At 47.2% G+C, this 22,540-nt stretch overlaps 25 non-coding genes across 25 annotated transcripts; all 25 read right to left on the bottom strand.

Annotated features, from left to right (window-relative positions):
* Positions 1-799: 799 nt before the first annotated feature.
* Positions 800-870, bottom strand: trnag-gcc (transfer RNA glycine (anticodon GCC)). Its single transcript has one exon. It is a non-coding gene; the product is annotated as a tRNA-Gly (tRNA).
* A 143-nt stretch (positions 871-1,013) lies between these two features.
* Positions 1,014-1,084, bottom strand: trnag-gcc (transfer RNA glycine (anticodon GCC)). Its single transcript has one exon. It is a non-coding gene; the product is annotated as a tRNA-Gly (tRNA).
* A 1,516-nt stretch (positions 1,085-2,600) lies between these two features.
* trnag-gcc (transfer RNA glycine (anticodon GCC)) lies at positions 2,601-2,671 on the bottom strand. Its single transcript has one exon. It is a non-coding gene; the product is annotated as a tRNA-Gly (tRNA).
* A 145-nt stretch (positions 2,672-2,816) lies between these two features.
* Positions 2,817-2,887, bottom strand: trnag-gcc (transfer RNA glycine (anticodon GCC)). Its single transcript has one exon. It is a non-coding gene; the product is annotated as a tRNA-Gly (tRNA).
* Positions 2,888-4,403: 1,516 nt separating this feature from the next.
* On the bottom strand, positions 4,404-4,474 carry trnag-gcc (transfer RNA glycine (anticodon GCC)). Its single transcript has one exon. It is a non-coding gene; the product is annotated as a tRNA-Gly (tRNA).
* A 143-nt stretch (positions 4,475-4,617) lies between these two features.
* Positions 4,618-4,688, bottom strand: trnag-gcc (transfer RNA glycine (anticodon GCC)). The gene has a single exon. It is a non-coding gene; the product is annotated as a tRNA-Gly (tRNA).
* Positions 4,689-6,204: 1,516 nt separating this feature from the next.
* Positions 6,205-6,275, bottom strand: trnag-gcc (transfer RNA glycine (anticodon GCC)). The gene has a single exon. It is a non-coding gene; the product is annotated as a tRNA-Gly (tRNA).
* Positions 6,276-6,420: 145 nt separating this feature from the next.
* trnag-gcc (transfer RNA glycine (anticodon GCC)) lies at positions 6,421-6,491 on the bottom strand. Its single transcript has one exon. It is a non-coding gene; the product is annotated as a tRNA-Gly (tRNA).
* A 1,516-nt stretch (positions 6,492-8,007) lies between these two features.
* On the bottom strand, positions 8,008-8,078 carry trnag-gcc (transfer RNA glycine (anticodon GCC)). The gene has a single exon. It is a non-coding gene; the product is annotated as a tRNA-Gly (tRNA).
* A 143-nt stretch (positions 8,079-8,221) lies between these two features.
* trnag-gcc (transfer RNA glycine (anticodon GCC)) lies at positions 8,222-8,292 on the bottom strand. Its single transcript has one exon. It is a non-coding gene; the product is annotated as a tRNA-Gly (tRNA).
* A 1,516-nt stretch (positions 8,293-9,808) lies between these two features.
* On the bottom strand, positions 9,809-9,879 carry trnag-gcc (transfer RNA glycine (anticodon GCC)). The gene has a single exon. It is a non-coding gene; the product is annotated as a tRNA-Gly (tRNA).
* A 143-nt stretch (positions 9,880-10,022) lies between these two features.
* On the bottom strand, positions 10,023-10,093 carry trnag-gcc (transfer RNA glycine (anticodon GCC)). Its single transcript has one exon. It is a non-coding gene; the product is annotated as a tRNA-Gly (tRNA).
* Positions 10,094-11,609: 1,516 nt separating this feature from the next.
* On the bottom strand, positions 11,610-11,680 carry trnag-gcc (transfer RNA glycine (anticodon GCC)). Its single transcript has one exon. It is a non-coding gene; the product is annotated as a tRNA-Gly (tRNA).
* Positions 11,681-11,825: 145 nt separating this feature from the next.
* Positions 11,826-11,896, bottom strand: trnag-gcc (transfer RNA glycine (anticodon GCC)). Its single transcript has one exon. It is a non-coding gene; the product is annotated as a tRNA-Gly (tRNA).
* Positions 11,897-13,412: 1,516 nt separating this feature from the next.
* trnag-gcc (transfer RNA glycine (anticodon GCC)) lies at positions 13,413-13,483 on the bottom strand. The gene has a single exon. It is a non-coding gene; the product is annotated as a tRNA-Gly (tRNA).
* A 145-nt stretch (positions 13,484-13,628) lies between these two features.
* On the bottom strand, positions 13,629-13,699 carry trnag-gcc (transfer RNA glycine (anticodon GCC)). Its single transcript has one exon. It is a non-coding gene; the product is annotated as a tRNA-Gly (tRNA).
* Positions 13,700-15,215: 1,516 nt separating this feature from the next.
* Positions 15,216-15,286, bottom strand: trnag-gcc (transfer RNA glycine (anticodon GCC)). The gene has a single exon. It is a non-coding gene; the product is annotated as a tRNA-Gly (tRNA).
* Positions 15,287-15,429: 143 nt separating this feature from the next.
* On the bottom strand, positions 15,430-15,500 carry trnag-gcc (transfer RNA glycine (anticodon GCC)). Its single transcript has one exon. It is a non-coding gene; the product is annotated as a tRNA-Gly (tRNA).
* A 1,516-nt stretch (positions 15,501-17,016) lies between these two features.
* On the bottom strand, positions 17,017-17,087 carry trnag-gcc (transfer RNA glycine (anticodon GCC)). The gene has a single exon. It is a non-coding gene; the product is annotated as a tRNA-Gly (tRNA).
* A 143-nt stretch (positions 17,088-17,230) lies between these two features.
* On the bottom strand, positions 17,231-17,301 carry trnag-gcc (transfer RNA glycine (anticodon GCC)). The gene has a single exon. It is a non-coding gene; the product is annotated as a tRNA-Gly (tRNA).
* Positions 17,302-18,819: 1,518 nt separating this feature from the next.
* Positions 18,820-18,890, bottom strand: trnag-gcc (transfer RNA glycine (anticodon GCC)). The gene has a single exon. It is a non-coding gene; the product is annotated as a tRNA-Gly (tRNA).
* A 143-nt stretch (positions 18,891-19,033) lies between these two features.
* Positions 19,034-19,104, bottom strand: trnag-gcc (transfer RNA glycine (anticodon GCC)). Its single transcript has one exon. It is a non-coding gene; the product is annotated as a tRNA-Gly (tRNA).
* Positions 19,105-20,620: 1,516 nt separating this feature from the next.
* Positions 20,621-20,691, bottom strand: trnag-gcc (transfer RNA glycine (anticodon GCC)). Its single transcript has one exon. It is a non-coding gene; the product is annotated as a tRNA-Gly (tRNA).
* A 143-nt stretch (positions 20,692-20,834) lies between these two features.
* Positions 20,835-20,905, bottom strand: trnag-gcc (transfer RNA glycine (anticodon GCC)). Its single transcript has one exon. It is a non-coding gene; the product is annotated as a tRNA-Gly (tRNA).
* A 1,518-nt stretch (positions 20,906-22,423) lies between these two features.
* On the bottom strand, positions 22,424-22,494 carry trnag-gcc (transfer RNA glycine (anticodon GCC)). Its single transcript has one exon. It is a non-coding gene; the product is annotated as a tRNA-Gly (tRNA).
* Between the last annotated feature and the right edge of the window lie 46 nt (positions 22,495-22,540).

The following is a 22,540-nucleotide window of genomic DNA, read 5'->3' as shown; positions in this document are numbered from 1 at the left end:
AGCATTGCCATAATGCTGTCACATCCTCCGCCCTGTTCCCTGTGTGTCATGCTGCTCACCAAGTTCTCGGACGTATGTCACGCTTTGTGAGGGAGGGAAAGATGGGGTGAGCCAGCAGGAGCTGATGATGAGAATGGTCAGACTTTTAGAAAGATTGGTGAAGCTGCCACTCTTCTACTTCCAGTAGAAGGGGCTCGCTCCAAAGAGCAGATAGCTTCTCAGCAAATTTACCTCAGGTCAACAAAGTGTTAATCTCCAATTGGACTCTGCAAAAGAGCAAAGTGAGACTGTGTCTCCACCCATTTCTGATTGAAAACAGCACTGTGAAGAGCCTGGGCATGTTTCCCTACATGCACGGCGCAATTTCAATGTGCTTTGCTGTTGTTTGTGGCTGCAGTTGACATTGCAGTGTGTGCAGAGTGTGTGCATGCCTGAGAAGGAATTGATGGTAAGAAGCAAAGTGTGTTTTAAAAGAGAGCCAAGTAAAAATGATCAAGTTGTGAAAAGTTTATTTGAAGTTTGCTGCAGAGAGTGAAGGTAAAAGTGAGGTGAAGGGTGAGGAGCGTAGATGGCTTTGCGAGAAGTGCGATGAGGAGCGTGGTATTTGAATGTGAGTGTGTGTTTGCAGCTGTTGAGTGTTGGAAGAGAAAGAAAAAGGGAAAAGTGAAGCAGATGTTGAAAATTAGCATGAGGCAAATGGAAAAGAGATTGAGGTGGTTGAAGTGGCTGGGCAGTACAGAATTGCAAAGAAAGAAAGAGTGTGGGCTGAATGGAGAGAGGAATGAAAAAGAAGGTGCTTTGCATTGGCCGGGAATCGAACCCAGGCCTCCCGCGTGGCAGGCAAGAATTCTACCACTGAACCACCAATGCACAGAGCAGAAGAAAGTGCTCGTTTCTTTCAACCAGTGCTTTCACATGCAAAGAAACGTTGATCATTTGCAGCAGCAAATTCAATGCTGCTCACACACACACAACAACAACAACAGCAACACAGAGAAATTAACTCCTGCTCGTGCATTGGCCGGGAATCGAACCCGGGCCTCCCGCGTGGCAGGCGAGAATTCTACCACTGAACCACCAATGCTGCTCCGGTTCTTTCGCCCCCACATGCTCTCTCTTTCTTCACACTCAGCAGCATTACAATTTTCTCACTTTCTCCTTTCATTCCCCAAATGCCCACAAATGCTCTCACTCAAATCTCACACGTAACATCGCACAAGCCTCTCCTGCTGCTCAACACCTTCCTTTCATTCACAACCACATCTCAAACTTTCAACCTTCCTCCAAAACACATGCACTCTGCAACAATCCCCCTCTCACACAGCCTCCTTCTGCCGAATATGCCTCTGCTTTCACCACATCAATCTAAACACGCTTAAATCTTGCTCAAATCACTTGCACACTGTCTCTTTACACTCACTTCACACCACTACAATATTGCCTCATGCCAATCTCCAACATCTTCCAGGCGCTACTTTGCTTCAAAGCCGCCACCCAGTGCTCCACCAGGCCAAGCTGCCACTTTCAACACTTCGTGGAATCTCGATTCTTGCTGCCAAAGAAATTTGGCTTCCACTCTTGTTATTTTCCAGCCATGTGTGTTACTTCCCCTCTTGCTGTGCTAAACATGGTGCGAAGGCCCCTGGTGGCTTTCAAACAAAGGCAAGTGTCACTTCACATGTGCGGCAAGCAATTCTCAATCGCGACCTGTGTTTAGACGATTGTTTTGAAGTCATTGCCAACCTTGGTGAGATTTCAATTCAGCAATGAGCTATGCATGCCTCTGCATCGTAAGCCCAACAGCATTGCCATAATGCTGTCACATCCTCCGCCCTGTTCCCTGTGTGTCATGCTGCTCACCAAGTTCTCGGACGTATGTCACGCTTTGTGAGGGAGGGAAAGATGGGGTGAGCCAGCAGGAGCTGATGATGAGAATGGTCAGACTTTTAGAAAGATTGGTGAAGCTGCCACTATTCTACTTCGAGTAGAAGGGGCTCGCTCCAAAGAGGAGATAGCTTCTCAGCAAATTTACCTCAGGTCAGCAAAGTGTTAATCTCCAATTGGACTCTGCAAAAGAGCAAAGTGAGACTGTGTCTCCACCCATTTCTGATTGAAAACAGCACTGTGAAGAGCCTGGGCATGTTTCCCTACATGCACGGCGCAATTTCAATGTGCTTTGCTGTTGTTTGTGGCTGCAGTTGATATTGCAGTGTGTGCAGAGTGTGTGCATGCCTGAGAAGGAATTGATGGTAAGAAGCAAAGTGTGTTTTAAAAGAGAGCCAAGTAAAAATGATCAAGTTGTGAAAAGTTTCTTTGAAGTTTGCTGCAGAGAGTGAAGGTAAAAGTGAGGTGAAGGGTGAGGAGCGTAGATGGCTTTGCGAGAAGTGCGATGAGGAGCGTGGTATTTGAATGTGAGTGTGTGTTTGCAGCTGTTGAGTGTTGGAAGAGAAAGAAAAAGGGAAAAGTGAAGCAGATGTTGAAAATTAGCATGAGGCAAATGGAAAAGAGATTGAGGTGGTTGAAGTGGCTGGGCAGTACAGAATTGCAAAGAAAGAAAGAGTGTGGGCTGAATGGAGAGAGGAATGAAAAAGAAGGTGCTTTGCATTGGCCGGGAATCGAACCCAGGCCTCCCGCGTGGCAGGCAAGAATTCTACCACTGAACCACCAATGCACAGAGCAGAAGAAAGTGCTCGTTTCTTTCAACCAGTGCTTTCACATGCAAAGAAACGTTGATCATTTGCAGCAGCAAATTCAATGCTGCTCACACACACACACAACAACAACAACAGCAACACAGAGAAATTAACTCCTGCTCGTGCATTGGCCGGGAATCGAACCCGGGCCTCCCGCGTGGCAGGCGAGAATTCTACCACTGAACCACCAATGCTGCTCCGGTTCTTTCGCCCCCACATGCTCTCTCTTTCTTCACACTCAGCAGCATTACAATTTTCTCACTTTCTCCTTTCATTCCCCAAATGCCCACAAATGCTCTCACTCAAATCTCACACGTAACATCGCACAAGCCTCTCCTGCTGCTCAACACCTTCCTTTCATTCACAACCACATCTCAAACTTTCAACCTTCCTCCAAAACACATGCACTCTGCAACAATCCCCCTCTCACACAGCCTCCTTCTGCCGAATATGCCTCTGCTTTCACCACATCAATCTAAACACGCTTAAATCTTGCTCAAATCACTTGCACACTGTCTCTTTACACTCACTTCACACCACTACAATATTGCCTCATGCCAATCTCCAACATCTTCCAGGCGCTACTTTGCTTCAAAGCCGCCACCCAGTGCTCCACCAGGCCAAGCTGCCACTTTCAACACTTCGTGGAATCTCGATTCTTGCTGCCAAAGAAATTTGGCTTCCACTCTTGTTATTTTCCAGCCATGTGTGTTACTTCCCCTCTTGCTGTGCTAAACATGGTGCGAAGGCCCCTGGTGGCTTTCAAACAAAGGCAAGTGTCACTTCACATGTGCGGCAAGCAATTCTCAATCGCGACCTGTGTTTAGACGATTGTTTTGAAGTCATTGCCAACCTTGGTGAGATTTCAATTCAGCAATGAGCTATGCATGCCTCTGCATCGTAAACCCAACAGCATTGCCATAATGCTGTCACATCCTCCGCCCTGTTCCCTGTGTGTCATGCTGCTCACCAAGTTCTCGGACGTATGTCACGCTTTGTGAGGGAGGGAAAGATGGGGTGAGCCAGCAGGAGCTGATGATGAGAATGGTCAGACTTTTAGAAAGATTGGTGAAGCTGCCACTATTCTACTTCGAGTAGAAGGGGCTCGCTCCAAAGAGGAGATAGCTTCTCAGCAAATTTACCTCAGGTCAGCAAAGTGTTAATCTCCAATTGGACTCTGCAAAAGAGCAAAGTGAGACTGTGTCTCCACCCATTTCTGATTGAAAACAGCACTGTGAAGAGCCTGGGCATGTTTCCCTACATGCACGGCGCAATTTCAATGTGCTTTGCTGTTGTTTGTGGCTGCAGTTGACATTGCAGTGTGTGCAGAGTGTGTGCATGCCTGAGAAGGAATTGATGGTAAGAAGCAAAGTGTGTTTTAAAAGAGAGCCAAGTAAAAATGATCAAGTTGTGAAAAGTTTCTTTGAAGTTTGCTGCAGAGAGTGAAGGTAAAAGTGAGGTGAAGGGTGAGGAGCGTAGATGGCTTTGCGAGAAGTGCGATGAGGAGCGTGGTATTTGAATGTGAGTGTGTGTTTGCAGCTGTTGAGTGTTGGAAGAGAAAGAAAAAGGGAAAAGTGAAGCAGATGTTGAAAATTAGCATGAGGCAAATGGAAAAGAGATTGAGGTGGTTGAAGTGGCTGGGCAGTACAGAATTGCAAAGAAAGAAAGAGTGTGGGCTGAATGGAGAGAGGAATGAAAAAGAAGGTGCTTTGCATTGGCCGGGAATCGAACCCAGGCCTCCCGCGTGGCAGGCAAGAATTCTACCACTGAACCACCAATGCACAGAGCAGAAGAAAGTGCTCGTTTCTTTCAACCAGTGCTTTCACATGCAAAGAAACGTTGATCATTTGCAGCAGCAAATTCAATGCTGCTCACACACACACAACAACAACAACAGCAACACAGAGAAATTAACTCCTGCTCGTGCATTGGCCGGGAATCGAACCCGGGCCTCCCGCGTGGCAGGCGAGAATTCTACCACTGAACCACCAATGCTGCTCCGGTTCTTTCGCCCCCACATGCTCTCTCTTTCTTCACACTCAGCAGCATTACAATTTTCTCACTTTCTCCTTTCATTCCCCAAATGCCCACAAATGCTCTCACTCAAATCTCACACGTAACATCGCACAAGCCTCTCCTGCTGCTCAACACCTTCCTTTCATTCACAACCACATCTCAAACTTTCAACCTTCCTCCAAAACACATGCACTCTGCAACAATCCCCCTCTCACACAGCCTCCTTCTGCCGAATATGCCTCTGCTTTCACCACATCAATCTAAACACGCTTAAATCTTGCTCAAATCACTTGCACACTGTCTCTTTACACTCACTTCACACCACTACAATATTGCCTCATGCCAATCTCCAACATCTTCCAGGCGCTACTTTGCTTCAAAGCCGCCACCCAGTGCTCCACCAGGCCAAGCTGCCACTTTCAACACTTCGTGGAATCTCGATTCTTGCTGCCAAAGAAATTTGGCTTCCACTCTTGTTATTTTCCAGCCATGTGTGTTACTTCCCCTCTTGCTGTGCTAAACATGGTGCGAAGGCCCCTGGTGGCTTTCAAACAAAGGCAAGTGTCACTTCACATGTGCGGCAAGCAATTCTCAATCGCGACCTGTGTTTAGACGATTGTTTTGAAGTCATTGCCAACCTTGGTGAGATTTCAATTCAGCAATGAGCTATGCATGCCTCTGCATCGTAAGCCCAACAGCATTGCCATAATGCTGTCACATCCTCCGCCCTGTTCCCTGTGTGTCATGCTGCTCACCAAGTTCTCGGACGTATGTCACGCTTTGTGAGGGAGGGAAAGATGGGGTGAGCCAGCAGGAGCTGATGATGAGAATGGTCAGACTTTTAGAAAGATTGGTGAAGCTGCCACTATTCTACTTCGAGTAGAAGGGGCTCGCTCCAAAGAGGAGATAGCTTCTCAGCAAATTTACCTCAGGTCAGCAAAGTGTTAATCTCCAATTGGACTCTGCAAAAGAGCAAAGTGAGACTGTGTCTCCACCCATTTCTGATTGAAAACAGCACTGTGAAGAGCCTGGGCATGTTTCCCTACATGCACGGCGCAATTTCAATGTGCTTTGCTGTTGTTTGTGGCTGCAGTTGATATTGCAGTGTGTGCAGAGTGTGTGCATGCCTGAGAAGGAATTGATGGTAAGAAGCAAAGTGTGTTTTAAAAGAGAGCCAAGTAAAAATGATCAAGTTGTGAAAAGTTTCTTTGAAGTTTGCTGCAGAGAGTGAAGGTAAAAGTGAGGTGAAGGGTGAGGAGCGTAGATGGCTTTGCGAGAAGTGCGATGAGGAGCGTGGTATTTGAATGTGAGTGTGTGTTTGCAGCTGTTGAGTGTTGGAAGAGAAAGAAAAAGGGAAAAGTGAAGCAGATGTTGAAAATTAGCATGAGGCAAATGGAAAAGAGATTGAGGTGGTTGAAGTGGCTGGGCAGTACAGAATTGCAAAGAAAGAAAGAGTGTGGGCTGAATGGAGAGAGGAATGAAAAAGAAGGTGCTTTGCATTGGCCGGGAATCGAACCCGGGCCTCCCGCGTGGCAGGCGAGAATTCTACCACTGAACCACCAATGCACAGAGCAGAAGAAAGTGCTCGTTTCTTTCAACCAGTGCTTTCACATGCAAAGAAACGTTGATCATTTGCAGCAGCAAATTCAATGCTGCTCACACACACACACAACAACAACAACAGCAACACAGAGAAATTAACTACTGCTCGTGCATTGGCCGGGAATCGAACCCGGGCCTCCCGCGTGGCAGGCGAGAATTCTACCACTCAACCACCAATGCTGCTCCGGTTCTTTCACCCCCACATGCTCTCTCTTTCTTCACACTCAGCAGCATTACAATGTTCTCACTTTCTCCTTTCATTCCCCAAATGCCCACAAATGCTCTCACTCAAATCTCACACGCAACATCGCACAAGCCTCTCCTGCTGCTCAACACCTTCCTTTCATTCACAACCACATCTCAAACTTTCAACCTTCCTCCAAAACACATGCACTCTGCAACAATCCCCCTCTCACACAGCCTCCTTCTCCCAAATATGCCACTGCTTTCACCACATCAATCTAAACACGCTTAAAACTTGCTCAAATCACTTGCACACTGTCTCTTTACACTCACTTCACACCACTACAATATCGCCTCATGCCACTCTGCAACATCTTCCAGGCGCTACATTGCTTCAAAGCCGCCACCCAGTGCTGCACCAGGCCAAGCTGCCACTTTCAACACTTCGTGGAATCTCGATTCTTGCTGCCAAAGAAATTTGGCTTCCACTCTTGTTATTTTCCAGCCATGTGTGTTACTTCCCCTATTGCCCTGCTAAACATGGTGCGAAGGCCCCAGGTGGCTTTCAAACAAAGGCAAGCGTCACTTCACATCCGCCGCAAGCAATTCTCAATCGCGACCTGTGTTTAGACGATTGTTTTGAAGTCATTGCCAGCCTTGGTGAGATTTCAACTCAGCAATGAGCTATGCATGCCTCTGCATCATAAGCCCAACAGCATTGCCATAATGCTGTCACATCCTCCGCCCTGTTCCCTGTGTGTCATGCTGCTCACCAAGTTCTCGGACGTATGTCACGCTTTGTGAGGGAGGGAAAGATGGGGTGAGCCAGCAGGAGCTGATGATGAGAATGGTCAGACTTTTAGAAAGATTGGTGAAGCTGCCACTCTTCTACTTCCAGTAGAAGGGGCTCGCTCCAAAGAGCAGATAGCTTCTCAGCAAATTTACCTCAGGTCAACAAAGTGTTAATCTCCAATTGGACTCTGCAAAAGAGCAAAGTGAGACTGTGTCTCCACCCATTTCTGATTGAAAACAGCACTGTGAAGAGCCTGGGCATGTTTCCCTACATGCACGGTGCAATTTCAATGTGCTTTGCTGTTGTTTGTGGCTGCAGTTGACATTGCAGTGTGTGCAGAGTGTGTGCATGCCTGAGAAGGAATTGATGGTAAGAAGCAAAGTGTGTTTTAAAAGAGAGCCAAGTAAAAATGATCAAGTTGTGAAAAGTTTCTTTGAAGTTTGCTGCAGAGAGTGAAGGTAAAAGTGAGGTGAAGGGTGAGGAGCGTAGATGGCTTTGCGAGAAGTGCGATGAGGAGCGTGGTATTTGAATGTGAGTGTGTGTTTGCAGCTGTTGAGTGTTGGAAGAGAAAGAAAAAGGGAAAAGTGAAGCAGATGTTGAAAATTAGCATGAGGCAAATGGAAAAGAGATTGAGGTGGTTGAAGTGGCTGGGCAGTACAGAATTGCAAAGAAAGAAAGAGTGTGGGCTGAATGGAGAGAGGAATGAAAAAGAAGGTGCTTTGCATTGGCCGGGAATCGAACCCAGGCCTCCCGCGTGGCAGGCGAGAATTCTACCACTGAACCACCAATGCACAGAGCAGAAGAAAGTGCTCGTTTCTTTCAACCAGTGCTTTCACATGCAAAGAAATGTTGATCATTTGCAGCAGCAAATTCAATGCTGCTCACACACACACAACAACAACAACAGCAACACAGAGAAATTAACTCCTGCTCGTGCATTGGCCGGGAATCGAACCCGGGCCTCCCGCGTGGCAGGCGAGAATTCTACCACTGAACCACCAATGCTGCTCCGGTTCTTTCGCCCCCACATGCTCTCTCTTTCTTCACACTCAGCAGCATTACAATTTTCTCACTTTCTCCTTTCATTCCCCAAATGCCCACAAATGCTCTCACTCAAATCTCACACGTAACATCGCACAAGCCTCTCCTGCTGCTCAACACCTTCCTTTCATTCACAACCACATCTCAAACTTTCAACCTTCCTCCAAAACACATGCACTCTGCAACAATCCCCCTCTCACACAGCCTCCTTCTGCCGAATATGCCTCTGCTTTCACCACATCAATCTAAACACGCTTAAATCTTGCTCAAATCACTTGCACACTGTCTCTTTACACTCACTTCACACCACTACAATATTGCCTCATGCCAATCTCCAACATCTTCCAGGCGCTACTTTGCTTCAAAGCCGCCACCCAGTGCTCCACCAGGCCAAGCTGCCACTTTCAACACTTCGTGGAATCTCGATTCTTGCTGCCAAAGAAATTTGGCTTCCACTCTTGTTATTTTCCAGCCATGTGTGTTACTTCCCCTCTTGCTGTGCTAAACATGGTGCGAAGGCCCCTGGTGGCTTTCAAACAAAGGCAAGTGTCACTTCACATGTGCGGCAAGCAATTCTCAATCGCGACCTGTGTTTAGACGATTGTTTTGAAGTCATTGCCAACCTTGGTGAGATTTCAATTCAGCAATGAGCTATGCATGCCTCTGCATCGTAAGCCCAACAGCATTGCCATAATGCTGTCACATCCTCCGCCCTGTTCCCTGTGTGTCATGCTGCTCACCAAGTTCTCGGACGTATGTCACGCTTTGTGAGGGAGGGAAAGATGGGGTGAGCCAGCAGGAGCTGATGATGAGAATGGTCAGACTTTTAGAAAGATTGGTGAAGCTGCCACTATTCTACTTCGAGTAGAAGGGGCTCGCTCCAAAGAGGAGATAGCTTCTCAGCAAATTTACCTCAGGTCAGCAAAGTGTTAATCTCCAATTGGACTCTGCAAAAGAGCAAAGTGAGACTGTGTCTCCACCCATTTCTGATTGAAAACAGCACTGTGAAGAGCCTGGGCATGTTTCCCTACATGCACGGCGCAATTTCAATGTGCTTTGCTGTTGTTTGTGGCTGCAGTTGATATTGCAGTGTGTGCAGAGTGTGTGCATGCCTGAGAAGGAATTGATGGTAAGAAGCAAAGTGTGTTTTAAAAGAGAGCCAAGTAAAAATGATCAAGTTGTGAAAAGTTTCTTTGAAGTTTGCTGCAGAGAGTGAAGGTAAAAGTGAGGTGAAGGGTGAGGAGCGTAGATGGCTTTGCGAGAAGTGCGATGAGGAGCGTGGTATTTGAATGTGAGTGTGTGTTTGCAGCTGTTGAGTGTTGGAAGAGAAAGAAAAAGGGAAAAGTGAAGCAGATGTTGAAAATTAGCATGAGGCAAATGGAAAAGAGATTGAGGTGGTTGAAGTGGCTGGGCAGTACAGAATTGCAAAGAAAGAAAGAGTGTGGGCTGAATGGAGAGAGGAATGAAAAAGAAGGTGCTTTGCATTGGCCGGGAATCGAACCCAGGCCTCCCGCGTGGCAGGCGAGAATTCTACCACTGAACCACCAATGCACAGAGCAGAAGAAAGTGCTCGTTTCTTTCAACCAGTGCTTTCACATGCAAAGAAATGTTGATCATTTGCAGCAGCAAATTCAATGCTGCTCACACACACACAACAACAACAACAGCAACACAGAGAAATTAACTCCTGCTCGTGCATTGGCCGGGAATCGAACCCGGGCCTCCCGCGTGGCAGGCGAGAATTCTACCACTGAACCACCAATGCTGCTCCGGTTCTTTCGCCCCCACATGCTCTCTCTTTCTTCACACTCAGCAGCATTACAATTTTCTCACTTTCTCCTTTCATTCCCCAAATGCCCACAAATGCTCTCACTCAAATCTCACACGTAACATCGCACAAGCCTCTCCTGCTGCTCAACACCTTCCTTTCATTCACAACCACATCTCAAACTTTCAACCTTCCTCCAAAACACATGCACTCTGCAACAATCCCCCTCTCACACAGCCTCCTTCTGCCGAATATGCCTCTGCTTTCACCACATCAATCTAAACACGCTTAAATCTTGCTCAAATCACTTGCACACTGTCTCTTTACACTCACTTCACACCACTACAATATTGCCTCATGCCAATCTCCAACATCTTCCAGGCGCTACTTTGCTTCAAAGCCGCCACCCAGTGCTCCACCAGGCCAAGCTGCCACTTTCAACACTTCGTGGAATCTCGATTCTTGCTGCCAAAGAAATTTGGCTTCCACTCTTGTTATTTTCCAGCCATGTGTGTTACTTCCCCTCTTGCTGTGCTAAACATGGTGCGAAGGCCCCTGGTGGCTTTCAAACAAAGGCAAGTGTCACTTCACATGTGCGGCAAGCAATTCTCAATCGCGACCTGTGTTTAGACGATTGTTTTGAAGTCATTGCCAACCTTGGTGAGATTTCAATTCAGCAATGAGCTATGCATGCCTCTGCATCGTAAGCCCAACAGCATTGCCATAATGCTGTCACATCCTCCGCCCTGTTCCCTGTGTGTCATGCTGCTCACCAAGTTCTCGGACGTATGTCACGCTTTGTGAGGGAGGGAAAGATGGGGTGAGCCAGCAGGAGCTGATGATGAGAATGGTCAGACTTTTAGAAAGATTGGTGAAGCTGCCACTATTCTACTTCGAGTAGAAGGGGCTCGCTCCAAAGAGGAGATAGCTTCTCAGCAAATTTACCTCAGGTCAGCAAAGTGTTAATCTCCAATTGGACTCTGCAAAAGAGCAAAGTGAGACTGTGTCTCCACCCATTTCTGATTGAAAACAGCACTGTGAAGAGCCTGGGCATGTTTCCCTACATGCACGGCGCAATTTCAATGTGCTTTGCTGTTGTTTGTGGCTGCAGTTGATATTGCAGTGTGTGCAGAGTGTGTGCATGCCTGAGAAGGAATTGATGGTAAGAAGCAAAGTGTGTTTTAAAAGAGAGCCAAGTAAAAATGATCAAGTTGTGAAAAGTTTCTTTGAAGTTTGCTGCAGAGAGTGAAGGTAAAAGTGAGGTGAAGGGTGAGGAGCGTAGATGGCTTTGCGAGAAGTGCGATGAGGAGCGTGGTATTTGAATGTGAGTGTGTGTTTGCAGCTGTTGAGTGTTGGAAGAGAAAGAAAAAGGGAAAAGTGAAGCAGATGTTGAAAATTAGCATGAGGCAAATGGAAAAGAGATTGAGGTGGTTGAAGTGGCTGGGCAGTACAGAATTGCAAAGAAAGAAAGAGTGTGGGCTGAATGGAGAGAGGAATGAAAAAGAAGGTGCTTTGCATTGGCCGGGAATCGAACCCGGGCCTCCCGCGTGGCAGGCGAGAATTCTACCACTGAACCACCAATGCACAGAGCAGAAGAAAGTGCTCGTTTCTTTCAACCAGTGCTTTCACATGCAAAGAAACGTTGATCATTTGCAGCAGCAAATTCAATGCTGCTCACACACACACACAACAACAACAACAGCAACACAGAGAAATTAACTACTGCTCGTGCATTGGCCGGGAATCGAACCCGGGCCTCCCGCGTGGCAGGCGAGAATTCTACCACTCAACCACCAATGCTGCTCCGGTTCTTTCACCCCCACATGCTCTCTCTTTCTTCACACTCAGCAGCATTACAATGTTCTCACTTTCTCCTTTCATTCCCCAAATGCCCACAAATGCTCTCACTCAAATCTCACACGCAACATCGCACAAGCCTCTCCTGCTGCTCAACACCTTCCTTTCATTCACAACCACATCTCAAACTTTCAACCTTCCTCCAAAACACATGCACTCTGCAACAATCCCCCTCTCACACAGCCTCCTTCTCCCAAATATGCCACTGCTTTCACCACATCAATCTAAACACGCTTAAAACTTGCTCAAATCACTTGCACACTGTCTCTTTACACTCACTTCACACCACTACAATATCGCCTCATGCCACTCTGCAACATCTTCCAGGCGCTACATTGCTTCAAAGCCGCCACCCAGTGCTGCACCAGGCCAAGCTGCCACTTTCAACACTTCGTGGAATCTCGATTCTTGCTGCCAAAGAAATTTGGCTTCCACTCTTGTTATTTTCCAGCCATGTGTGTTACTTCCCCTATTGCCCTGCTAAACATGGTGCGAAGGCCCCAGGTGGCTTTCAAACAAAGGCAAGCGTCACTTCACATCCGCCGCAAGCAATTCTCAATCGCGACCTGTGTTTAGACGATTGTTTTGAAGTCATTGCCAGCCTTGGTGAGATTTCAACTCAGCAATGAGCTATGCATGCCTCTGCATCATAAGCCCAACAGCATTGCCATAATGCTGTCACATCCTCCGCCCTGTTCCCTGTGTGTCATGCTGCTCACCAAGTTCTCGGACGTATGTCACGCTTTGTGAGGGAGGGAAAGATGGGGTGAGCCAGCAGGAGCTGATGATGAGAATGGTCAGACTTTTAGAAAGATTGGTGAAGCTGCCACTCTTCTACTTCCAGTAGAAGGGGCTCGCTCCAAAGAGCAGATAGCTTCTCAGCAAATTTACCTCAGGTCAACAAAGTGTTAATCTCCAATTGGACTCTGCAAAAGAGCAAAGTGAGACTGTGTCTCCACCCATTTCTGATTGAAAACAGCACTGTGAAGAGCCTGGGCATGTTTCCCTACATGCACGGCGCAATTTCAATGTGCTTTGCTGTTGTTTGTGGCTGCAGTTGACATTGCAGTGTGTGCAGAGTGTGTGCATGCCTGAGAAGGAATTGATGGTAAGAAGCAAAGTGTGTTTTAAAAGAGAGCCAAGTAAAAATGATCAAGTTGTGAAAAGTTTCTTTGAAGTTTGCTGCAGAGAGTGAAGGTAAAAGTGAGGTGAAGGGTGAGGAGCGTAGATGGCTTTGCGAGAAGTGCGATGAGGAGCGTGGTATTTGAATGTGAGTGTGTGTTTGCAGCTGTTGAGTGTTGGAAGAGAAAGAAAAAGGGAAAAGTGAAGCAGATGTTGAAAATTAGCATGAGGCAAATGGAAAAGAGATTGAGGTGGTTGAAGTGGCTGGGCAGTACAGAATTGCAAAGAAAGAAAGAGTGTGGGCTGAATGGAGAGAGGAATGAAAAAGAAGGTGCTTTGCATTGGCCGGGAATCGAACCCAGGCCTCCCGCGTGGCAGGCGAGAATTCTACCACTGAACCACCAATGCACAGAGCAGAAGAAAGTGCTCGTTTCTTTCAACCAGTGCTTTCACATGCAAAGAAACGTTGATCATTTGCAGCAGCAAATTCAATGCTGCTCACACACACACACAACAACAACAACAGCAACACAGAGAAATTAACTCCTGCTCGTGCATTGGCCGGGAATCGAACCCGGGCCTCCCGCGTGGCAGGCGAGAATTCTACCACTGAACCACCAATGCTGCTCCGGTTCTTTCGCCCCCACATGCTCTCTCTTTCTTCACACTCAGCAGCATTACAATTTTCTCACTTTCTCCTTTCATTCCCCAAATGCCCACAAATGCTCTCACTCAAATCTCACACGTAACATCGCACAAGCCTCTCCTGCTGCTCAACACCTTCCTTTCATTCACAACCACATCTCAAACTTTCAACCTTCCTCCAAAACACATGCACTCTGCAACAATCCCCCTCTCACACAGCCTCCTTCTGCCGAATATGCCTCTGCTTTCACCACATCAATCTAAACACGCTTAAATCTTGCTCAAATCACTTGCACACTGTCTCTTTACACTCACTTCACACCACTACAATATTGCCTCATGCCAATCTCCAACATCTTCCAGGCGCTACTTTGCTTCAAAGCCGCCACCCAGTGCTCCACCAGGCCAAGCTGCCACTTTCAACACTTCGTGGAATCTCGATTCTTGCTGCCAAAGAAATTTGGCTTCCACTCTTGTTATTTTCCAGCCATGTGTGTTACTTCCCCTCTTGCTGTGCTAAACATGGTGCGAAGGCCCCAGGTGGCTTTCAAACAAAGGCAAGCGTCACTTCACATCCGCCGCAAGCAATTCTCAATCGCGACCTGTGTTTAGACGATTGTTTTGAAGTCATTGCCAGCCTTGGTGAGATTTCAACTCAGCAATGAGCTATGCATGCCTCTGCATCATAAGCCCAACAGCATTGCCATAATGCTGTCACATCCTCCGCCCTGTTCCCTGTGTGTCATGCTGCTCACCAAGTTCTCGGACGTATGTCACGCTTTGTGAGGGAGGGAAAGATGGGGTGAGCCAGCAGGAGCTGATGATGAGAATGGTCAGACTTTTAGAAAGATTGGTGAAGCTGCCACTCTTCTACTTCCAGTAGAAGGGGCTCGCTCCAAAGAGGAGATAGCTTCTCAGCAAATTTACCTCAGGTCAGCAAAGTGTTAATCTCCAATTGGACTCTGCAAAAGAGCAAAGTGAGACTGTGTCTCCACCCATTTCTGATTGAAAACAGCACTGTGAAGAGCCTGGGCATGTTTCCCTACATGCACGGCGCAATTTCAATGTGCTTTGCTGTTGTTTGTGGCTGCAGTTGATATTGCAGTGTGTGCAGAGTGTGTGCATGCCTGAGAAGGAATTGATGGTAAGAAGCAAAGTGTGTTTTAAAAGAGAGCCAAGTAAAAATGATCAAGTTGTGAAAAGTTTCTTTGAAGTTTGCTGCAGAGAGTGAAGGTAAAAGTGAGGTGAAGGGTGAGGAGCGTAGATGGCTTTGCGAGAAGTGCGATGAGGAGCGTGGTATTTGAATGTGAGTGTGTGTTTGCAGCTGTTGAGTGTTGGAAGAGAAAGAAAAAGGGAAAAGTGAAGCAGATGTTGAAAATTAGCATGAGGCAAATGGAAAAGAGATTGAGGTGGTTGAAGTGGCTGGGCAGTACAGAATTGCAAAGAAAGAAAGAGTGTGGGCTGAATGGAGAGAGGAATGAAAAAGAAGGTGCTTTGCATTGGCCGGGAATCGAACCCGGGCCTCCCGCGTGGCAGGCGAGAATTCTACCACTGAACCACCAATGCACAGAGCAGAAGAAAGTGCTCGTTTCTTTCAACCAGTGCTTTCACATGCAAAGAAACGTTGATCATTTGCAGCAGCAAATTCAATGCTGCTCACACACACACAACAACAACAACAGCAACACAGAGAAATTAACTCCTGCTCGTGCATTGGCCGGGAATCGAACCCGGGCCTCCCGCGTGGCAGGCGAGAATTCTACCACTCAACCACCAATGCTGCTCCGGTTCTTTCGCCCCCACATGCTCTCTCTTTCTTCACACTCAGCAGCATTACAATTTTCTCACTTTCTCCTTTCATTCCCCAAATGCCCACAAATGCTCTCACTCAAATCTCACACGTAACATCGCACAAGCCTCTCCTGCTGCTCAACACCTTCCTTTCATTCACAACCACATCTCAAACTTTCAACCTTCCTCCAAAACACATGCACTCTGCAACAATCCCCCTCTCACACAGCCTCCTTCTGCCGAATATGCCTCTGCTTTCACCACATCAATCTAAACACGCTTAAATCTTGCTCAAATCACTTGCACACTGTCTCTTTACACTCACTTCACACCACTACAATATTGCCTCATGCCATTCTGCAACATCTTCCAGGCGCTACTTTGCTTCAAAGCCGCCACCCAGTGCTCCACCAGGCCAAGCTGCCACTTTCAACACTTCGTGGAATCTCGATTCTTGCTGCCAAAGAAATTTGGCTTCCACTCTTGTTATTTTCCAGCCATGTGTGTTACTTCCCCTCTTGCTGTGCTAAACATGGTGCGAAGGCCCCTGGTGGCTTTCAAACAAAGGCAAGTGTCACTTCACATGTGCGGCAAGCAATTCTCAATCGCGACCTGTGTTTAGACGATTGTTTTGAAGTCATTGCCAACCTTGGTGAGATTTCAATTCAGCAATGAGCTATGCATGCCTCTGCATCGTAAGCCCAACAGCATTGCCATAATGCTGTCACATCCTCCGCCCTGTTCCCTGTGTGTCATGCTGCTCACCAAGTTCTCGGACGTATGTCACGCTTTGTGAGGGAGGGAAAGATGGGGTGAGCCAGCAGGAGCTGATGATGAGAATGGTCAGACTTTTAGAAAGATTGGTGAAGCTGCCACTCTTCTACTTCCAGTAGAAGGGGCTCGCTCCAAAGAGCAGATAGCTTCTCAGCAAATTTACCTCAGGTCAGCAAAGTGTTAATCTCCAATTGGACTCTGCAAAAGAGCAAAGTGAGACTGTGTCTCCACCCATTTCTGATTGAAAACAGCACTGTGAAGAGCCTGGGCATGTTTCCCTACATGCACGGCGCAATTTCAATGTGCTTTGCTGTTGTTTGTGGCTGCAGTTGATATTGCAGTGTGTGCAGAGTGTGTGCATGCCTGAGAAGGAATTGATGGTAAGAAGCAAAGTGTGTTTTAAAAGAGAGCCAAGTAAAAATGATCAAGTTGTGAAAAGTTTCTTTGAAGTTTGCTGCAGAGAGTGAAGGTAAAAGTGAGGTGAAGGGTGAGGAGCGTAGATGGCTTTGCGAGAAGTGCGATGAGGAGCGTGGTATTTGAATGTGAGTGTGTGTTTGCAGCTGTTGAGTGTTGGAAGAGAAAGAAAAAGGGAAAAGTGAAGCAGATGTTGAAAATTAGCATGAGGCAAATGGAAAAGAGATTGAGGTGGTTGAAGTGGCTGGGCAGTACAGAATTGCAAAGAAAGAAAGAGTGTGGGCTGAATGGAGAGAGGAATGAAAAAGAAGGTGCTTTGCATTGGCCGGGAATCGAACCCGGGCCTCCCGCGTGGCAGGCGAGAATTCTACCACTGAACCACCAATGCACAGAGCAGAAGAAAGTGCTCGTTTCTTTCAACCAGTGCTTTCACATGCAAAGAAACGTTGATCATTTGCAGCAGCAAATTCAATGCTGCTCACACACACACAACAACAACAACAGCAACACAGAGAAATTAACTCCTGCTCGTGCATTGGCCGGGAATCGAACCTGGGCCTCCCGCGTGGCAGGCGAGAATTCTACCACTGAACCACCAATGCTGCTCCGGTTCTTTCGCCCCCCCACATGCTCTCTCTTTCTTCACACTCAGCAGCATTACAATTTTCAGACTTTGTCTTTTCATTCCCCAAATGCCCACAAATGCTCTCACTCAAATCTCACACGCAACATCGCACAAGCCTCTCATGCTGCTCAACACCTTCCTGTCATTCACAACCACATCTCAAACTTTCAACCTTCCTCCAAAACACATGCACTCTGCAACAATCCCCCTCTCACACAGCCTCCTTCTCCCAAATATGCCACTGCTTTCACCACATCAATCTAAACACGCTTAAAACTTGCTCAAATCACTTGCACACTGTCTCTTTACACTCACTTCACACCACTACAATATCGCCTCATGCCACTCTGCAACATCTTCCAGGCGCTACATTGCTTCAAAGCCGCCACCCAGTGCTGCACCAGGCCAAGCTGCCACTTTCAACACTTCGTGGAATCTCGATTCTTGCTGCCAAAGAAATTTGGCTTCCACTCTTGTTATTTTCCAGCCATGTGTGTTACTTCCCCTATTGCCCTGCTAAACATGGTGCGAAGGCCCCAGGTGGCTTTCAAACAAAGGCAAGCGTCACTTCACATCCGCCGCAAGCAATTCTCAATCGCGACCTGTGTTTAGACGATTGTTTTGAAGTCATTGCCAGCCTTGGTGAGATTTCAACTCAGCAATGAGCTATGCATGCCTCTGCATCATAAGCCCAACAGCATTGCCATAATGCTGTCACATCCTCCGCCCTGTTCCCTGTGTGTCATGCTGCTCACCAAGTTCTCGGACGTATGTCACGCTTTGTGAGGGAGGGAAAGATGGGGTGAGCCAGCAGGAGCTGATGATGAGAATGGTCAGACTTTTAGAAAGATTGGTGAAGCTGCCACTCTTCTACTTCCAGTAGAAGGGGCTCGCTCCAAAGAGGAGATAGCTTCTCAGCAAATTTACCTCAGGTCAGCAAAGTGTTAATCTCCAATTGGACTCTGCAAAAGAGCAAAGTGAGACTGTGTCTCCACCCATTTCTGATTGAAAACAGCACTGTGAAGAGCCTGGGCATGTTTCCCTACATGCACGGCGCAATTTCAATGTGCTTTGCTGTTGTTTGTGGCTGCAGTTGATATTGCAGTGTGTGCAGAGTGTGTGCATGCCTGAGAAGGAATTGATGGTAAGAAGCAAAGTGTGTTTTAAAAGAGAGCCAAGTAAAAATGATCAAGTTGTGAAAAGTTTCTTTGAAGTTTGCTGCAGAGAGTGAAGGTAAAAGTGAGGTGAAGGGTGAGGAGCGTAGATGGCTTTGCGAGAAGTGCGATGAGGAGCGTGGTATTTGAATGTGAGTGTGTGTTTGCAGCTGTTGAGTGTTGGAAGAGAAAGAAAAAGGGAAAAGTGAAGCAGATGTTGAAAATTAGCATGAGGCAAATGGAAAAGAGATTGAGGTGGTTGAAGTGGCTGGGCAGTACAGAATTGCAAAGAAAGAAAGAGTGTGGGCTGAATGGAGAGAGGAATGAAAAAGAAGGTGCTTTGCATTGGCCGGGAATCGAACCCGGGCCTCCCGCGTGGCAGGCGAGAATTCTACCACTGAACCACCAATGCACAGAGCAGAAGAAAGTGCTCGTTTCTTTCAACCAGTGCTTTCACATGCAAAGAAACGTTGATCATTTGCAGCAGCAAATTCAATGCTGCTCACACACACACAACAACAACAACAGCAACACAGAGAAATTAACTCCTGCTCGTGCATTGGCCGGGAATCGAACCTGGGCCTCCCGCGTGGCAGGCGAGAATTCTACCACTGAACCACCAATGCTGCTCCGGTTCTTTCGCCCCCACATGCTCTCTCTTTCTTCACACTCAGCAGCATTACAATTTTCTCACTTTCTCCTTTCATTCCCCAAATGCCCACAAATGCTCTCACTCAAATCTCACACGTAACATCGCACAAGCCTCTCCTGCTGCTCAACACCTTCCTTTCATTCACAACCACATCTCAAACTTTCAACCTTCCTCCAAAACACATGCACTCTGCAACAATCCCCCTCTCACACAGCCTCCTTCTGCCGAATATGCCTCTGCTTTCACCACATCAATCTAAACACGCTTAAATCTTGCTCAAATCACTTGCACACTGTCTCTTTACACTCACTTCACACCACTACAATATTGCCTCATGCCATTCTGCAACATCTTCCAGGCGCTACTTTGCTTCAAAGCCGCCACCCAGTGCTCCACCAGGCCAAGCTGCCACTTTCAACACTTCGTGGAATCTCGATTCTTGCTGCCAAAGAAATTTGGCTTCCACTCTTGTTATTTTCCAGCCATGTGTGTTACTTCCCCTCTTGCTGTGCTAAACATGGTGCGAAGGCCCCTGGTGGCTTTCAAACAAAGGCAAGTGTCACTTCACATGTGCGGCAAGCAATTCTCAATCGCGACCTGTGTTTAGACGATTGTTTTGAAGTCATTGCCAACCTTGGTGAGATTTCAATTCAGCAATGAGCTATGCATGCCTCTGCATCGTAAGCCCAACAGCATTGCCATAATGCTGTCACATCCTCCGCCCTGTTCCCTGTGTGTCATGCTGCTCACCAAGTTCTCGGACGTATGTCACGCTTTGTGAGGGAGGGAAAGATGGGGTGAGCCAGCAGGAGCTGATGATGAGAATGGTCAGACTTTTAGAAAGATTGGTGAAGCTGCCACTCTTCTACTTCCAGTAGAAGGGGCTCGCTCCAAAGAGCAGATAGCTTCTCAGCAAATTTACCTCAGGTCAGCAAAGTGTTAATCTCCAATTGGACTCTGCAAAAGAGCAAAGTGAGACTGTGTCTCCACCCATTTCTGATTGAAAACAGCACTGTGAAGAGCCTGGGCATGTTTCCCTACATGCACGGCGCAATTTCAATGTGCTTTGCTGTTGTTTGTGGCTGCAGTTGATATTGCAGTGTGTGCAGAGTGTGTGCATGCCTGAGAAGGAATTGATGGTAAGAAGCAAAGTGTGTTTTAAAAGAGAGCCAAGTAAAAATGATCAAGTTGTGAAAAGTTTCTTTGAAGTTTGCTGCAGAGAGTGAAGGTAAAAGTGAGGTGAAGGGTGAGGAGCGTAGATGGCTTTGCGAGAAGTGCGATGAGGAGCGTGGTATTTGAATGTGAGTGTGTGTTTGCAGCTGTTGAGTGTTGGAAGAGAAAGAAAAAGGGAAAAGTGAAGCAGATGTTGAAAATTAGCATGAGGCAAATGGAAAAGAGATTGAGGTGGTTGAAGTGGCTGGGCAGTACAGAATTGCAAAGAAAGAAAGAGTGTGGGCTGAATGGAGAGAGGAATGAAAAAGAAGGTGCTTTGCATTGGCCGGGAATCGAACCCGGGCCTCCCGCGTGGCAGGCGAGAATTCTACCACTGAACCACCAATGCACAGAGCAGAAGAAAGTGCTCGTTTCTTTCAACCAGTGCTTTCACATGCAAAGAAACGTTGATCATTTGCAGCAGCAAATTCAATGCTGCTCACACACACACAACAACAACAACAGCAACACAGAGAAATTAACTCCTGCTCGTGCATTGGCCGGGAATCGAACCTGGGCCTCCCGCGTGGCAGGCGAGAATTCTACCACTGAACCACCAATGCTGCTCCGGTTCTTTCGCCCCCCCACATGCTCTCTCTTTCTTCACACTCAGCAGCATTACAATTTTCAGACTTTGTCTTTTCATTCCCCAAATGCCCACAAATGCTCTCACTCAAATCTCACACGCAACATCGCACAAGCCTCTCATGCTGCTCAACACCTTCCTGTCATTCACAACCACATCTCAAACTTTCAACCTTCCTCCAAAACACATGCACTCTGCAACAATCCCCCTCTCACACAGCCTCCTTCTCCCAAATATGCCACTGCTTTCACCACATCAATCTAAACACGCTTAAAACTTGCTCAAATCACTTGCACACTGTCTCTTTACACTCACTTCACACCACTACAATATCGCCTCATGCCACTCTGCAACATCTTCCAGGCGCTACATTGCTTCAAAGCCGCCACCCAGTGCTGCACCAGGCCAAGCTGCCACTTTCAACACTTCGTGGAATCTCGATTCTTGCTGCCAAAGAAATTTGGCTTCCACTCTTGTTATTTTCCAGCCATGTGTGTTACTTCCCCTATTGCCCTGCTAAACATGGTGCGAAGGCCCCAGGTGGCTTTCAAACAAAGGCAAGCGTCACTTCACATCCGCCGCAAGCAATTCTCAATCGCGACCTGTGTTTCGACGATTGTTTTGAAGTCATTGCCAGCCTTGGTGAGATTTCAACTCAGCAATGAGCTATGCATGCCTCTGCATCATAAGCCCAACAGCATTGCCATAATGCTGTCACATCCTCCGCCCTGTTCCCTGTGTGTCATGCTGCTCACCAAGTTCTCGGACGTATGTCACGCTTTGTGAGGGAGGGAAAGATGGGGTGAGCCAGCAGGAGCTGATGATGAGAATGGTCAGACTTTTAGAAAGATTGGTGAAGCTGCCACTCTTCTACTTCCAGTAGAAGGGGCTCGCTCCAAAGAGGAGATAGCTTCTCAGCAAATTTACCTCAGGTCAGCAAAGTGTTAATCTCCAATTGGACTCTGCAAAAGAGCAAAGTGAGACTGTGTCTCCACCCATTTCTGATTGAAAACAGCACTGTGAAGAGCCTGGGCATGTTTCCCTACATGCACGGCGCAATTTCAATGTGCTTTGCTGTTGTTTGTGGCTGCAGTTGATATTGCAGTGTGTGCAGAGTGTGTGCATGCCTGAGAAGGAATTGATGGTAAGAAGCAAAGTGTGTTTTAAAAGAGAGCCAAGTAAAAATGATCAAGTTGTGAAAAGTTTCTTTGAAGTTTGCTGCAGAGAGTGAAGGTAAAAGTGAGGTGAAGGGTGAGGAGCGTAGATGGCTTTGCGAGAAGTGCGATGAGGAGCGTGGTATTTGAATGTGAGTGTGTGTTTGCAGCTGTTGAGTGTTGGAAGAGAAAGAAAAAGGGAAAAGTGAAGCAGATGTTGAAAATTAGCATGAGGCAAATGGAAAAGAGATTGAGGTGGTTGAAGTGGCTGGGCAGTACAGAATTGCAAAGAAAGAAAGAGTGTGGGCTGAATGGAGAGAGGAATGAAAAAGAAGGTGCTTTGCATTGGCCGGGAATCGAACCCGGGCCTCCCGCGTGGCAGGCGAGAATTCTACCACTGAACCACCAATGCACAGAGCAGAAGAAAGTGCTCGTTTCTTTCAACCAGTGCTTTCACA

Source organism: Mustelus asterias, unplaced genomic scaffold (genome assembly GCF_964213995.1).
Source record: "Mustelus asterias unplaced genomic scaffold, sMusAst1.hap1.1 HAP1_SCAFFOLD_2145, whole genome shotgun sequence".
In the NCBI taxonomy this organism is placed as follows: Eukaryota; Metazoa; Chordata; class Chondrichthyes; order Carcharhiniformes; family Triakidae; genus Mustelus; species Mustelus asterias.
The sequence above is the reverse complement of the archived record's forward strand: the minus strand, read 5'-3'. Positions and strand labels throughout refer to the sequence as shown.